Genomic DNA, 17462 nt, shown 5'->3' with positions numbered 1-17462 from the left:
CGCGTAATTGAATGGATAGTTTGGTGTAGATAGTTCAACTGAATCACCAAGAGCAAGATTGATGACTTCATGGCCAACACATAAGCCTATTATAACAGGAATCAGAATTAATATGATGAATAGTATTATAGTTATGATAAAATCTCTCATCTAAAACAACACAAATAAAACACATACCTACTTACAACGTGCCAACCTAAGAACCCACGAGAAACATTAAAAAAAAATTAAAACGTTCAACCATGGTTATTATGTATGATTTTATAGGATAGGCCTTTACGACGGGAATTCATAACAATCGGTAAGTTTTAAACGGGTTCGTCGTCGGACAAGTTTAAAACTGTTAAGTAACTACTTATTAGAAATGGAGGCCACCCTTTGCGTACTGATGGCTCTGAAAAGAGCCGTTCACTGAAGTCGTTCAGTATTATTATGTATGAGGTTACTTTATACGACAAAGCGTTGACTCCGTGGGGTTTTCTACACTAGGCCCTAATAATCGTAGACACTATTATGGTATAGAAAGCTAAAATAAAATTATTAAAATTATTTTGAGAAATTTCCACGATAAGTCTGAAAGAATTCTTGGAGCCCATAAATTAGTTGAAATGAAATCTTGAATAAGGAGTGATTTTTTAATAGATTTGAAACATTGTTTAAAATAAATCAGATATATTTTATTTTAGTCATTACTAATTACCGCTAATTATTCTACAATTTAGACATTTAAAGAATACATGAAGGCCATAATTACAGCTGCCCATCTAATAAATTATGTCTCCTAAGTTTTGGACAAGAAACAATAATTAATTGCCTTGACTATCCACTTGTTTACGGTGATCGCCATCATAAACATCATCGTCATCATCATCATTATCATTATCATCTTCGTCATTAACAACAACATCATCATTATCTTAATATCAGAAAAAAATCTGCACCGTTAATCTCTCAACATACTAATATTGGAGACAGCAATGTAAATGTTTCTTGTTCTTGCGCGGGAAAAACCTCATATGTACATTTGGCCCTTGAACACGGATAAAGCCTTGTAGGTGTAGACTTTATATTGAAGAGGTTGCTTCATCCATGTTCAAGGGCCAAAAGTTCATGCAGAAAACACCTCATATTAACTTTTGGCCTTGAACATGGATAAAGCCTTGTAGGTGTAGACTTTATATTGAATGGTTTGCTTCATCCATGTTCAAGGGCAAAAAGTACATATGTGATCCGGCAGCACAAACGAGCCGTAAATTCCCTAAATTGTATTCTGAGTTATGGTGTAAAGTGTGTACGAAGGTCGTATTCATCGGTCACTTAAGCTGGCGCGACATCTGTCTTATTTTTATAGTCACAACACCAATCAATAATCCTATTATTGAAGTGGATTAAGCTTCAACCTTAGATGGCTATAGAACTTTTAATAGCTCTGGTCTTTGTTTGCTTTTGCTAAATCCTTTTCAAGTGGTGGGTTATTTGTATAGGTATGCATAATAGTGAGGCGGATATGTGAAATAGATGTTCACTTCTGGCAGAAATCATAGAAATTGGTAGTTGGGTGTTCTGAAGTATGCTGATTTCAAAAATCTACGGATACAAATGATATGAGTATCCGTTTGGCGGCCATCTTGGATTTCAAAATGACCGCCCTTGAAATATATAGAATATTCAATATCTCAGCCTGTGAAGGTCACATGATGCTAAAATTGGTGGCAATACTCATATTTATATTGCCCAGGGACCCATAAAAAGTATTATTAAACATGAGAACTGTTACCTCAAGCGACCAGCTTGGATTTCAAAATGGCCGCCATTTAAACATAGTATGTTGAATATGTTGGCCTGTGAAGGTCACAGGATGCTAAAATTGGTGGCAATACCCATATATTTAATGCCAAGGGTCCCATATACATTATTATAAACATGAACAATTTTATCTTAAGCAGACATATTTGATTTCAAAATGGCCGCCATTTGAGTTCAATAGTATCCTTTGTGACGTAAGCAAGATAAATAAAACGGTACTAGGTAATGGTAGTCCTATAAAGGGTCCTAAATACTACTATTAAACAGTAACACTATTTCAGTGGACTTGTCATCTTGAATTTCAAAATGGTTGCCTTTCCAAACTAGTTTAGAATGTGTTTGAAATTGGTAGTACATATCATCAATATCTGTATATTGAATACATGATGAAAGGATTACATAATAATTATGTACATTTCATTTTCATTACAATCTTACTCGCTGGTATCGGTTATTACAGTTACAATGTCGTTATTGTTTACACTGACCCACGCAGAAACATAACTGTGTACATTTCAGATTTGCCCCGCCATTATAGTATTTACACCTTCCATGACAGTTCCTCTTGCAGTCACATTTGACCATTTCCCTACATAGTTTGGATGCTTCTAGAAGTGTTGTCCAAACAACAGCCCAGTGTGATGTATTGTCTCCTTTTACCCAGCCCCAGTTTGAAGGAGAAGGAATTATTGGATTGGAAGTAAGTGATTATCCCCAAATGAAACCTGCCTGGATTGCAGCTCGCTTGACAAGCTGGACAAGGGCACAACTAGTTGGAAGAATGTTCTCAAGATGATAGTTCCCATAAGTAAATGTATAGGGGTTTCCTTGCTTCGATCCCTTTAGCCAGAGAGGATGTTCTGTTATATAGGAGAACAACATAACTCTCTAGCTCATCCATATCATTCCAGGCAGTCTTCCTACCAATCCCACTACTGTTATTATATGAGAACAACATAACTCTCTAGCTCATCCATATCAACATCTGTTATTGTTTGTGGAGTTTGTGATAAGCGTTTGAAGGACTGATTTTAGTTATGGCAACGATCTACATACTTTCCAGGCAGTCTTCCTACAAATCCCACTAAACGATGATATGGTATCACATCCAGAAACAGCATAATGCGTTTCCTTGCTTCGTTCACTTTAGCCAGAGAGGATGTTATGTTATATAGGAGAACAACATAACTCTCTAGCTCATCCATATCAACATCTGTTATTGTCTGTGGAGTTTGAGACAGGTGTTTGAAGACTGATTTTAGTTATGGCAATGATCTCCATACTTTCCAGGCAGACTTCCTACCAATCCCACTAAACGATGATATGGTATCACATCCAGAAACAGCACACATGAATAGAAGGCCCCATGAGCAATCTGTGCGTAGCTGATTGGCAATACCGTGTGCCGATGTACCTAAAGTTGGATCCATGTTCAAATGCCAGCCATAGTTAACACCCGGGCAAACACTTGCTGTTGCTATGACATGGCAAGTACAGCTTCCTCGTAGTCACCATGAAGGATATGCATAGCATGCAGCAACATCCATACAGTAGTCGGCCTCTTCATGATTACAAGGTTCAAGTTCAGATACTTCTAATGGTGGGCTTGAAAGAACACGTTCTTCTTTGGTTGTCAGGAGCAATTTACCGTCTGGTACCGAGACTGTGCTATAGCAGAAGCGAGAAACCAGAAAAGTCATGCTTTATTTGAATCCACAGAAGTGCTTGGCTATCACTACGATATTGCCTTGCATTATGACTTGAGGCTTTGTCAGGTTTGTATATGTATCCCTTATCATTTATCACAGCCAAGCTTCTTCTAGCTAAAGTGAACGAAGCAAGGAAACACCAATATATTTGTTTATGGGAGCCGTCATCTTGAGAACGTCCCTCTTGCACTCCTCCAGCTTATCAAGTGAGCTGTAATCCAGGCAGGTTTCATTAGGAGATAATCACTTAACTTCCAATCCAATAATTCCCTCTCCTTCAAACTGGGATTGGGTAAAAGAAGACGACACAGCAGACTGGGCTCTTGTTTAGACAACACTTCTAGAAGCATCCAAACCATGTAGGGTAATGGCCAAATGTGACTGCAAGTGGAACTGTCATAGAAGGTGCAAATGCTATAATGCATATCTGAAATGTACACAGTACTGATAATAATGGCATTGTAACTGTAATATCCAATACCAGCTCATTCCAGCCGTCTTATAACAGAAAACATTAGTAAGGTTGTAATGAAAAGGAAATGTACATAATTATTATGTAATCCTTTCATCATGTATTCAATATACAGATACTGATGATATGTACTACCAATTTCAAACACATACTAAACTAGTTTGAAAGGCAACCATTTTAAAATTCAAGATGACAGGTCCACTGAAATAGTTCTACTGTTTAATAGTAGTATTTAGGACCCTTTATAGGACTACCATTAATTAGTACCGTTTTATTTATCTTGCTTACGTCACAAATAACAAAGGATACTATTGAACTCAAATGGCGGCCATTTTGAAATCAAATATGTCTGCTTAAGATAGCATTTTTCATGTTTATAATAATGTAAAATTATGGAACCCTTAGCGTTACATATATGGGTATTGACACCAATTTTAGCATTCTGCGACCTTTACATGCCAATATATTCAACATACTATGTTAAAATGGCGGCCATTTTGAAATCCAAGCTGGTCGCTTAAGGTAACAGTTCTCATGTTTAAAAATACTTTTTATGGTACCCTTGGCATTACAAATATGGGTATTGCCAAAATTTTTAGCCTCCTGTGATATTCACAGGCCAAGATATTCAACATACTAGGTATAAATGGCGGCCATTTTGAATTCCAATCTGGTCCCTTAAGATAACAGTTCCCATGTTTAAAAGTACTTTTCATGGGTCCCTTGGCAATACAAATATGGATATAGCCATTGATTTTAGCAACCTGTGACCTTCACAAGCGGAGAAATTTAACATACTATATATTCAAATGGCGGCCATTTTGAATTCCAAGATGGCCGCCAAACGGCTGCTCAGATTATTTGTATCCGTAGCTTTTTGAAATCAGCACACATTCAACCCCCTATATACCCATTTTCATGATTTCTGCCAGAAGTGAACATCTCACCCAATCTATATCTCACATATCCGCCTCACTATAACCAACAATTAACAATGAGAGAACCTTCTTAAACCTCGTTGACTTGGGGATGATTTGAAATGACCGCCAATTATGACTGTTTGATATTTATTGCCAGCAATGTGGAAAAAGAGACACACATAGAAACGAAAAAAGCTATAATTTTGTTGAAGGAGCAAAGTTTAACTAACCATAACTCCGCTTCTGGATATCGTTTGAAGTCAAATGATATACCATTTTTAAGTTTATGATGTTTATTTTTAAACACGAAATAAAACAAAATTGATCGGGGGAGGAATTTACGGCTCATTCGCCGTGGACGGTCACATATGAGGTTTTTCCCGCCCAGTGACGAAATACAATCTAGACTAATGTATTCGTGATCAACGCAGTAGTAAGAGTAGCCATAGCTTAATGAATTCATGAACACAACACACAGCAAATAATTGTGAATTAAAGTAAACGAGCACAATCACTGTTGTAGAAATAATCAGACATACTCGACACAATATAATAAATTGTAATAACATTGGAATTGGAAGTACAGTACATCATCAGGAAACGAATTTGGAGAAAACCTTCTGTTAATAAAATGCTATGCTGAGCCACCAGCCTGGGTGGCTCAAGCTCCAGTAATTTCAGATGATTGAGCTCAGTAATACATCAAAGAATGTCTTCCAATTCATGAAAACAAATAGATAATCAGCTTATCGGATTAAAAGCTCAGAAGGAAGGTCTTGCTGCTCAGCGGGTGTTTGTAATTATCAGAAGGTTTTCTCCAAATTCATTCTCTAATGATAATGAAATTACCTGATATGAAGCGTAATGTGTTCAGTAAAACAGCACCAATTAAATATGGTGAAGGCAACATGTTGTTATATCATCAGCTATCACATAGAGAAGATGTGAAGTAAATAATATCATTGCCTTTTGTCCAGTTTAGGATAAAGATGTAGTCTGAAATCTGAAATTTTATAATAAGCATTAAAAAGGAATTGATGTAATAATGTCAACATTATTTTTTTCCCAAAATGACAGGATTCGTTAACAGAAAAAAAAGAAGCGCAGTGAGTTATAGACGTTGATCCACAAGCCTCAGCACACTTTACAGGTTGTCACTGACCACTACGGCCCACACATCATTCCATAAACCATTAAACAACAATTAAGGGACTTTGCTGCTTCAAGAGCGCACACCCTAGACATTCCACAAATAACCTTCGCAACCAGGATCAGCTCCCCGAGTTTCGTACGGGTTACAACGAGACAAATAAGCAGTAAGTTCCTTGTCGAGGGGAAATTCAAGCTAACTCAATTTTTACACGAGAGCATACTACACGGCCCTGCAAGGTGCTAACACTTCAAAGTGTTCATAGTTCTGGTCGCTAGGGTTCAAATCCCCGCACAGGCATGGAATCCTACGTAATATGAATCATGTTCGCTTCCATCTAGCGATCAATAACCTGAATAACCATTGTATAATTCAATTCAATGCACAAGCTCATACACATGTGGTTCTTTGATGTCAATCGCATACAAAATAACCCGTGGTCAATAATGAACGTTGGTCAAAAGACGAGCTTACTGAAGTGAAAAATTATGTACATGCAGATTCATCATTTATGCATATTGCCTTGAAAATCATAAAAAGCAACTGCTTGATCAACCCAAATGATTTTATTAGCGTTATTTCTAAACCAAATTTCAAAACCACAAAGTGTTTTACCTGACTTTTGACCCAGAAATGTATGAATTTGATGAGAAATTGTGATGACAAAATTTTACAAGTCAGATTCAGAAAGAGAAAATCTCATTACACACGCTAATTACATCACAATCCAAACATAGATGGTTAAGTTCATGGCTAATGTTACAAACTGTTGTATCTTTTGCCATATTGTTTTTCTATAGGGAATAAAGTTTTACAGTTAAAAAAGGACATGAAAACCTATCAAAAACACAACAAAAACGTGCATCGCTATTTGTATGCATGAAACAAATTATAAGAATTGTATAGAAGTGACCTAACTCTTATGAAGGCTGTATCTTGAGAAAGCGCATGGTCTGATGCTAGAATCTTGGCAAGGACACTCTGATGAAATAAAGAAAAATATATGTGATTGATTTTGTGTGACTTTTGAGCGTTAAATGTTTCAAAATTTAAAAATGAACAAAATGCAAGTATCTATGATGTCATCAACATGACAATAATATTCATGAGAAATAATTATTGTTCCTTAAAAAGAAATGGTTAACAAATGGTTTGAATACATCGCACGACCTTATAGTAACTGTATCTAGAAATTTGTGCAAGTTACTTGTCAATTTTCGCCAGAAACGAGCTTTTTCTACGGTTACTGCCCAGCTCATTAGCGCGATATGGGATATTCTTTATCTCGAGTTTACTGCCCTCTGTTGACGACAGGGCTTCGAACTTTTATCAAGGCGATCTAAGAAGTGCAGGGCCGTGACTAGGCACCACCAGAGTTCGAACCCGCAACCTCTCGCACCATAGTCGAACACCTTATCGATTGAGCTAACTTGACTGCTTGAATGGGTACTGAAACATCATAACACTGTTATATGAGACATTAGGCAGCGGGAGGTGGGTGATGCAAACTTGTTGTTCCGCTTAGGGCTGACCTTGAATTTCAAAACCCGAAATACCCGAGAGCAGAAATCCAATTTTCCCACCTAGCCAGTTCGACCTTTAATTTAATCAATGATAAAAAAAAAATCTATATTATCATGCCCTAAGAACATTATCGTGGAACGTGATGTTTCAATTATTCTATAGTACACCATTTGCACTGTCGAAAAATGTTATTTTTTTCACACATTGTATATCGAGCTAACCTCCTCATCGCTATCTCCAAAGTTCCACTGCTTACTTTGTGGTAAACATAATAAACGAAGACTGCTCAAAAGTGGCGTCTAAAATGGAGACTGTGGAATTTTCTATCCTATAAAGCATAATGTTGTGATTACCGGAGACTTCCTTTAAATCACGTGTTCAAGTAGTTTCTGTTTTATTTTAACAAGTAACTATTCAAATTCACAAGATCTCCAACTCATTATTTGACAAGATTACCCATATCATTTTGACAAGATTCATTTAAGTCCCCCTCGGACAAGACAAACTAAAAAAATTTCGGTCATTCTTGACAAGACATAACTTTTATTATGTTATTAATTTGATGAATTTCTTGTAATTTTGATGAGAATATCAGATTCATTTTGAAGAGAAATCTGTTATGTCCACATCTGATGAATAGTTTCCTTTGTCAAATTTGACAAGTTTCTATTCGTTTTAACTTCCCTTTAATTTTCACTCATACATGACCATGTTTAACATGTATTTCACTAAAGGAGGTAAAGCTTTTATCTGCCGCGTAACAATAGCAAAATTTATATCAAATATTTTACATACCTGAGATGAGCCTAGAAAATATGCTCTCTGAACAGCTAATAGAATGTGATATATAGGCAATTTTTTCACTTAACAAGGAACCAAATTCTAACAGCTTTTACTATGCCCGGTATTGTAGTAGTGTAGCACTAATAAAATTTATATTGATTTTGCAGCTACCTGTATCGTAAGATATGCTCTAAATGGACTTATTAATCATTTCAAATAGGCAAAATATACTTGATTCTCACCTCCTTACGACACTGACTCTATCATCGCAATGTACTCGTTTCGGAAGTTTCACCGAAATGAATCCGTTAAAATTTCTGTAAAACCACATAAATTACGTAGCGTAGGAATATTTAGTTCCATCAACTTTGTTTGCCGCAGGAAATCTCCATAAAATTGCAGCAAATTTTTTTGCAGTGTATTTGAATGTTTTTATTTCTTCTCATGGCGATATAGCTATCACTGTTTGAATATATAAACAAGTGACTTTTTTTGATAACAATAAAATGGAAGGTAATCTTTTTCTCTAGCGTATGTCAATTTGGCGACGGGCGGACGGACCTTTCAAGTAGGGTCGGTCAGTCGGGCATTTTTTTTTCCTGGCGGCTATAAATTTACACTAAAATTTCAGCAAAATCTGAAAAATCTATTTAAAATTTTTAATAATTTGGGCCCCAAAACGGCTGATATTATATGATTTTAGCATAATTAAAACAAAAATAGCATTATAGAGAGATATGTCAGGTTTATAAAGAACACTATTATTATAACCAGTATATTTTCACATTATAAACATTGTATGACTTATATCATACAGTCATGTATATAGTATGTATTAGACATGATTCTGGTACTACAGGGTGTCCCAAAAAAAGAGGCCCCTCATTGCGCCCTCTTTTTCTCCTATGTCTGGAAGGTTGATTAAATATATTTTGGTATATACAGAAACCTTTAATCGTTAGCTTTAATAAACCAAAACAATTATTTCAATCGGCTCACAACTTTTGAAGATATGCCCTTTTGAATAAAAGTCATACTGCAGTTACTGTCCGTTTTCCTATACACAATACACAGAGCTCTCACAATTGACGCGTGACCTTTACAAGTAGTGTATGTTAGAAGTATAGGCAATTGCCTAGTTAACGTCACTGGGTGAAAAATAACCGGCCAATATTTAAAGTATTCTCTGAAATTCTAGAAAATATAGTTTTGTAACATGTCCTAAATTTTTAGCTAATTTAGGTGTTTGGAAATATACGCACTTTGGTGTTTTAGTGTATGTTATAGGTAATAGGACATTGTCTAGATAACGTCACTGTGTGAAAAATAACCGGCCAATATTTAAAGTATTCTCTGAAATTCTAGAAAATATAGTTTTGTAACATGTCCTAAATTTTTAGTTAATTTAGGTGTTTGGAAATATTTTGTGTTTTAGGAAGGATATGTAAACGACAGATTACACCAACAAATATGAAGAAATTATTTCCAAACCGTGTTTGTCTGCAAACCATTATGCTTCTCATTTTCAAGAACGCTGGTTAACAATAAGCACGCTATTGTCTCATTTCGTAAACAAAAGCACACACAATATTGTTACCTTGCGTTCGCTTTATTATCGTTCACCCAACTGAAACTATAATACCAGCTCATTGCTCATTGCACAGGTAAAACAGAAACATGTGTAGTGTGGATTTAACCAGAGAAGATCTGATTTAATCAGTTGAGCTGTTTTCAATGAGTGTTATCTTGGTTTAATAGCTTTTTAATTAAGTCTTGCAAAGGTCGTGGTGAATTCTACTGTAGACATGACTGCATCATGTACCCGTTTTTCACTCTGTCCACGGATAGCAAACATAGTGGTTGGGATGGCTCATGCTGTAGAGTGGCCTGCACGATCAGCAGACCTCACACCACTTGATTTTTTTCCTTTGTGGCAAAATCCAAGATCTTCGCAAACGTATTACTGAATGCATTCGCAAGTATCCGGCGCACAACGATGGTACGCAACGCAATTGATGCAATGAGGACCAGGGCTGAAACCTGTTTTCGCCAAGGAGGCAACCAGGTAGAGGGCAGAGCAACACAGTAAACCCACTTCAGAAGAACCAAAGACAAAACAAACAGCCTTTTAGGGCTACCTTTTATCCTAAAAGGAGAAATGACTTATGTTGTAAATATATATAAAAAAAAGCAAGTAACAACAAAGTAAGAAACATAATAAAACAAAAAGGCATAAATAACCAAGAAAAAATAAGTAATTGCAAGTAAAGCAAAAGAAGTCCCATTCGTCATCCATTTTACCCACACATTAATGACACTATTATAAACCCACCGGTAAAACCCATTCCATAAATAAAGTTATTTTATAAAGTTATCATTGAGGAATGTTTGATATTCATGCATGGTATGTGTACTCCTTTTCAATCTTTGAAGAAGGCAAACCTTCTCCGTGGACAGAGTGAAAAATTGGTACATTTCTTTAAAAGAGCATATCTTCAAAAGTTATGAGCCGATTGATATAATTGTTTTGGTTTATTAAAGCTAACGACTTAAGGTTTCTTTAATATCAAAATATATTTGATCAACTTTTCAGAAAAAGGAGAAAAAGAGGGCGCAATGAGGGGCCTCTTTTTTTTGGGACACCCTGTAGACTATAAAAATAAAATAATTGGTTACAATTTTATGCATCCAACTTCATTAAAATGTCAACATGTGCTGGTCAGAGTACAAATATGAGAGATCATGTGACTTCATAAATTTGATAAAAGATACAGTTTTATTATTTCTAATATGTAACATTATGCATCGCCATTCTCTATCAATTTAAAAAGTCTTGACTGTTGCACCGCTTGTTGAAGACTATGTTTTGCCAGGGCGATTTCAGTGCATTACAGTGTAATTTTGTTAATTATAGCATAATTTTCTTTAAAATGCAAACATAAAGGTTCCATGCATTACGATATCAATATTTCATATATGTTATAAAAGATACATTATATTAGTGCCAGTTTGCACGAGCTTCACTCCTTTATTTAAAAGATACATTTAATTATTCGGCGCCATTCCATTGGCAAAATCAAACTTATGAAACATAAACAATCAAACAACAAACATTTTTTTAAATTGAAACAAATGCTTTACCATGTTAAAAAGCATTTTTAATTATATAAATACACAAACTTGAAACTAAAATATACAACGCCATAATTTATTTCAATGTTGCTGTTTCATCATATTCTTACCTTCAAAATCCGAAATAAATAAATGACAGCAAAAATCCAGTTTTCCACCGAGCCAGTTCAACAGTTAACGACAAGTTTATAGCTATGTCTTAAGAACAACATCACAGGAGCATTACAATCGTTATACTATCTGAACATTTGTGGTGTGTTACACAGTAAATTGTTTTATTGAAGCAACCTTAATATCTCGCTATCACCGAAGTTCCATTGCTTCAAATGATATCTACTGAAAGATGACTTCTGAAATCGAGAATACAGAATTACTATCGCACATCATCGTGACATACTACTTAATGATCAATATCTTTTCCATGGACCAAGCAAATTTTATTACAAAATAGATTGCAATGTGTACTTGTATAATGCTCTGCGTTCTGGCCATAAGTTTCAACATCAAAATTCGATGGCCAAGATTTAGAGGAAGGTGCGGGATTGGCTCTTTAGCGAATAAGCACAATTTTGCTACTACCACTACAAAACGAAACTAGAAACTTTGACAAGGGAAACTATCAGATGGGGACATACATAGTGCAGTGTCGTGCACGGCATATTCACCGTGACCTTTCCAGCCATAAACCCGCTTATTGAAGATTAAACTGATATATGCAGTACTAAACCATTATATAGTAATCTATTGTCCAATGCAAATTTATTACCACCTGATAATATTGATCCAATGAGCGACCGAATTGTCCGCTACGGACGACTAATCCAATTGATAATGACTCTATTGACATGTACGAGCGGAGCTCCACTGACCGAGTTTTGGGGTATTTTTCACTGGTTTGCAGCTGTTTGCTGTCATTTACTCATCAAGGCGGACCACCGTTATTATAAGGACTATGCCAATTATTTAAAGATTGACATGTAGAGAATAAGCCATAATTGATTGACAGAAAGTACTAAATTTGTACTACCTATGACGGTTTTATGACACCAATCTTCCAAATACGACAAAAAAATGGCTGCCCAGTGAAGCAAAATGTGCATTGGAATAACACGGCGAGTTTGGATAGATGGTAGGATTTCAGCTTATCGGATTAAAAGCTCAGAAGGAAGGTCTTGCTGCTCAGCGGGTGTTTGTAATTATCAGAAGGTTTTCTCCAAATTCATTCTCTAATGATAATGAAATTACCTGATATGAAGCGTAATGTGTTCAGTAAAACAGCACCAATTAAATATGGTGAAGGCAACATGTTGTTATATCATCAGCTATCACATAGAGAAGATGTGAAGTAAATAATATCATTGCCTTTTGTCCAGTTTAGGATAAAGATGTAGTCTGAAATCTGAAATTTTATAATAAGCATTAAAAGGAATTGATGTAAAATGTCAACATTATTTTTTTCCCAAAATGACAGGATTCGTTAACAGAAAAAAAAGAAGCGCAGTGAGTTATAGACGTTGATCCACAAGCCTCAGCACACTTTACAGGTTGTCACTGACCACTACGGCCCACACATCATTCCATAAACCATTAAACAACAATTAAGGGACTTTGCTGCTTCAAGAGCGCACACCCTAGACATTCCACAAATAACCTTCGCAACCAGGATCAGCTCCCCGAGTTTCGTACGGGTTACAACGAGACAAATAAGCAGTAAGTTCCTTGTCGAGGGGAAATTCAAGCTAACTCAATTTTTCCACGAGAGCGTACTAGGCACCACCAGAGTTCGAACCCGCAACCTCTCGCACCATAGTCGAACACCTTATCGATTGAGCTAACTTGACTGCTTGAATGGGTACTGAAACATCATAACACTGTTATATGAGACATTAGGCAGCGGGAGGTGGGTGATGCAAACTTGTTGTTCCGCTTAGGGCTGACCTTGAATTTCAAAACCCGAAATACCCGAGAGCAGAAATCCAATTTTCCCACCTAGCCAGTTCGACCTTTAATTTAATCAATGATAAAAAAAAATCTATATTATCATGCCCTAAGAACATTATCGTGGAACGTGATGTTTCAATTATTCTATAGTACACCATTTGCACTGTCGAAAAATGTTATTTTTTTCACACATTGTATATCGAGCTAACCTCCTCATCGCTATCTCCAAAGTTCCACTGCTTACTTTGTGGTAAACATAATAAACGAAGACTGCTCAAAAGTGGCGTCTAAAATGGAGACTGTGGAATTTTCTATCCTATAAAGCATAATGTTGTGATTACCGGAGACTTCCTTTAAATCACGTGTTCAAGTAGTTTCTGTTTTATTTTAACAAGTAACTATTCAAATTCACAAGATCTCCAACTCATTATTTGACAAGATTACCCATATCATTTTGACAAGATTCATTTAAGTCCCCCTCGGACAAGACAAACTAAAAAAATTTCGGTCATTCTTGACAAGACATAACTTTTATTATGTTATTAATTTGATGAATTTCTTGTAATTTTGATGAGAATATCAGATTCATTTTGAAGAGAAATCTGTTATGTCCACATCTGATGAATAGTTTCCTTTGTCAAATTTGACAAGTTTCTATTCGTTTTTAACTTCCCCTTTAATTTTCACTCATACATGACCATGTTTAACATGTATTTCACTAAAGGAGGTAAAGCTTTTATCTGCCGCGTAACAATAGCAAAATTTATATCAAATATTTTACATACCTGAGATGAGCCTAGAAAATATGCTCTCTGAACAGCTAATAGAATGTGATATATAGGCAATTTTTTCACTAAACAAGGAACCAAATTCTAACAGCTTTTACTATGCCCGGTATTGTAGTAGTGTAGCACTAATAAAATTTATATTGATTTTGCAGCTACCTGTATCGTAAGATATGCTCTAAATGGACTTATTAATCATTTCAAATAGGCAAAATATACTTGATTCTCACCTCCTTACGACACTGACTCTATCATCGCAATGTACTCGTTTCGGAAGTTTCACCGAAATGAATCCGTTAAAATTTCTGTAAAACCACATAAATTACGTAGCGTAGGAATATTTAGTTCCATCAACTTTGTTTGCCGCAGGAAATCTCCATAAAATTGCAGCAAATTTTTTTGCAGTGTATTTGAATGTTTTTATTTCTTCTCATGGCGATATAGCTATCACTGTTTGAATATATAAACAAGTGACTTTTTTTGATAACAATAAAATGGAAGGTAATCATTTTCTCTAGCGTATGTCAATTTGGCGACGGGCGGACGGACCTTTCAAGTAGGGTCGGTCAGTCGGGCATTTTTTTTCCTGGCGGCTATAAATTTACACTAAAATTTCAGCAAAATCTGAAAAATCTATTTAAAAATTTTAATAATTTGGGCCCCAAAACGGCTGATATTATATGATTTTAGCATAATTAAAACAAAAATAGCATTATAGAGAGATATGTCAGGCTTATAAAGAACACTATTATTATAACCAGTATATTTTCACATTATAAACATTGTATGACTTATATCATACAGTCATGTATATAGTATGTATTAGACATGATTCTGGTACTACAGGGTGTCCCAAAAAAAGAGGCCCCTCATTGCGCCCTCTTTTTCTCCTATGTCTGGAAGGTTGATTAAATATATTTTGGTATATACAGAAACCTTTAATCGTTAGCTTTAATAAACCAAAACAATTATTTCAATCGGCTCACAACTTTTGAAGATATGCCCTTTTGAATAAAAGTCATACTGCAGTTACTGTCCGTTTTCCTATACACAATACACAGAGCTCTCACAATTGACGCGTGACCTTTACAAGTAGTGTATGTTAGAAGTATAGGCAATTGCCTAGTTAACGTCACTGGGTGAAAAATAACCGGCCAATATTTAAAGTATTCTCTGAAATTCTAGAAAATATAGTTTTGTAACATGTCCTAAATTTTTAGCTAATTTAGGTGTTTGGAAATATACGCACTTTGGTGTTTTAGTGTATGTTATAGGTAATAGGACATTGTCTAGATAACGTCACTGTGTGAAAAATAACCGGCCAATATTTAAAGTATTCTCTGAAATTCTAGAAAATATAGTTTTGTAACATGTCCTAAATTTTTAGTTAATTTAGGTGTTTGGAAATATTTTGTGTTTTAGGAAGGATATGTAAACGACAGATTACACCAACAAATATGAAGAAATTATTTCCAAACCGTGTTTGTCTGCAAACCATTATGCTTCTCATTTTCAAGAACGCTGGTTAACAATAAGCACGCTATTGTCTCATTTCGTAAACAAAAGCACACACAATATTGTTACCTTGCGTTCGCTTTATAATCGTTCACCCAACTGAAACTATAATACCAGCTCATTGCTCATTGCACAGGTAAAACAGAAACATGTGTAGTGTGGATTTAACCAGAGAAGATCTGATTTAATCAGTTGAGCTGTTTTCAATGAGTGTTATCTTGGTTTAATAGCTTTTTAATTAAGTCTTGCAAAGGTCGTGGTGAATTCTACTGTAGACATGACTGCATCATGTACCCGTTTTTCACTCTGTCCACGGATAGCAAACATAGTGGTTGGGATGGCTCATGCTGTAGAGTTGCCTGCACGATCAGCAGACCTCACACCACTTGATTTTTTTCCTTTGTGGCAAAATCCAAGATCTTCGCAAACGTATTACTGAATGCATTCGCAAGTATCCGGCGCACAACGATGGTACGCAACGCAATTGATGCAATGAGGACCAGGGCTGAAACCTGTTTTCGCCAAGGAGGCAACCAGGTAGAGGGCAGAGCAACACAGTAAACCCACTTCAGAAGAACCAAAGACAAAACAAACAGCCTTTTAGGGCTACCTTTTATCCTAAAAGGAGAAATGACTTATGTTGTAAATATATATAAAAAAAAGCAAGTAACAACAAAGTAAGAAACATAATAAAACAAAAAGGCATAAATAACCAAGAAAAAATAAGTAATTGCAAGTAAAGCAAAAGAAGTCCCATTCGTCATCCATTTTACCCACACATTAATGACACTATTATAAACCCACCGGTAAAACCCATTCCATAAATAAAGTTATTTTATAAAGTTATCATTGAGGAATGTTTGATATTCATGCATGGTATGTGTACTCCTTTTCAATCTTTGAAGAAGGCAAACCTTCTCCGTGGACAGAGTGAAAAATGGGTACATTTCTTTAAAAGAGCATATCTTCAAAAGTTATGAGCCGATTGATATAATTGTTTTGGTTTATTAAAGCTAACGACTTAAGGTTTCTTTAATATCAAAATATATTTGATCAACTTTTCAGAAAAAGGAGAAAAAGAGGGCGCAATGAGGGGCCTCTTTTTTGGGACACCCTGTAGACTATAAAAATAAAATAATTGGTTACAATTTTATGCATCCAACTTCATTAAAATGTCAACATGTGCTGGTCAGAGTACAAATATGAGAGATCATGTGACTTCATAAATTTGATAAAAGATACAGTTTTATTATTTCTAATATGTAACATTATGCATCGCCATTCTCTATCAATTTAAAAAAGTCTTGACTGTTGCACCGCTTGTTGAAGACTATGTTTTGCCAGGGCGATTTCAGTGCATTACAGTGTAATTTTGTTAATTATAGCATAATTTTCTTTAAAATGCAAACATAAAGGTTCCATGCATTACGATATCAATATTTCATATATGTTATAAAAGATACATTATATTAGTGCCAGTTTGCACGAGCTTCACTCCTTTATTTAAAAGATACATTTAATTATTCGGCGCCATTCCATTGGCAAAATCAAACTTATGAAACATAAACAATCAAACAACAAACATTTTTTTAAATTGAAACAAATGCTTTACCATGTTAAAAAGCATTTTTAATTATATAAATGCACAAACTTGAAACTAAAATATACAACGCCATAATGTATTTCAATGTTGCTGTTTCATCATATTCTTACCTTCAAAATCCG

The sequence above is a fragment of the Amphiura filiformis genome, chromosome 10, assembly GCF_039555335.1.
Source record: "Amphiura filiformis chromosome 10, Afil_fr2py, whole genome shotgun sequence".
NCBI classification, from domain to species: Eukaryota; Metazoa; Echinodermata; class Ophiuroidea; order Amphilepidida; family Amphiuridae; genus Amphiura; species Amphiura filiformis.
The sequence above is the reverse complement of the archived record's forward strand: the minus strand, read 5'-3'. Positions refer to the sequence as shown.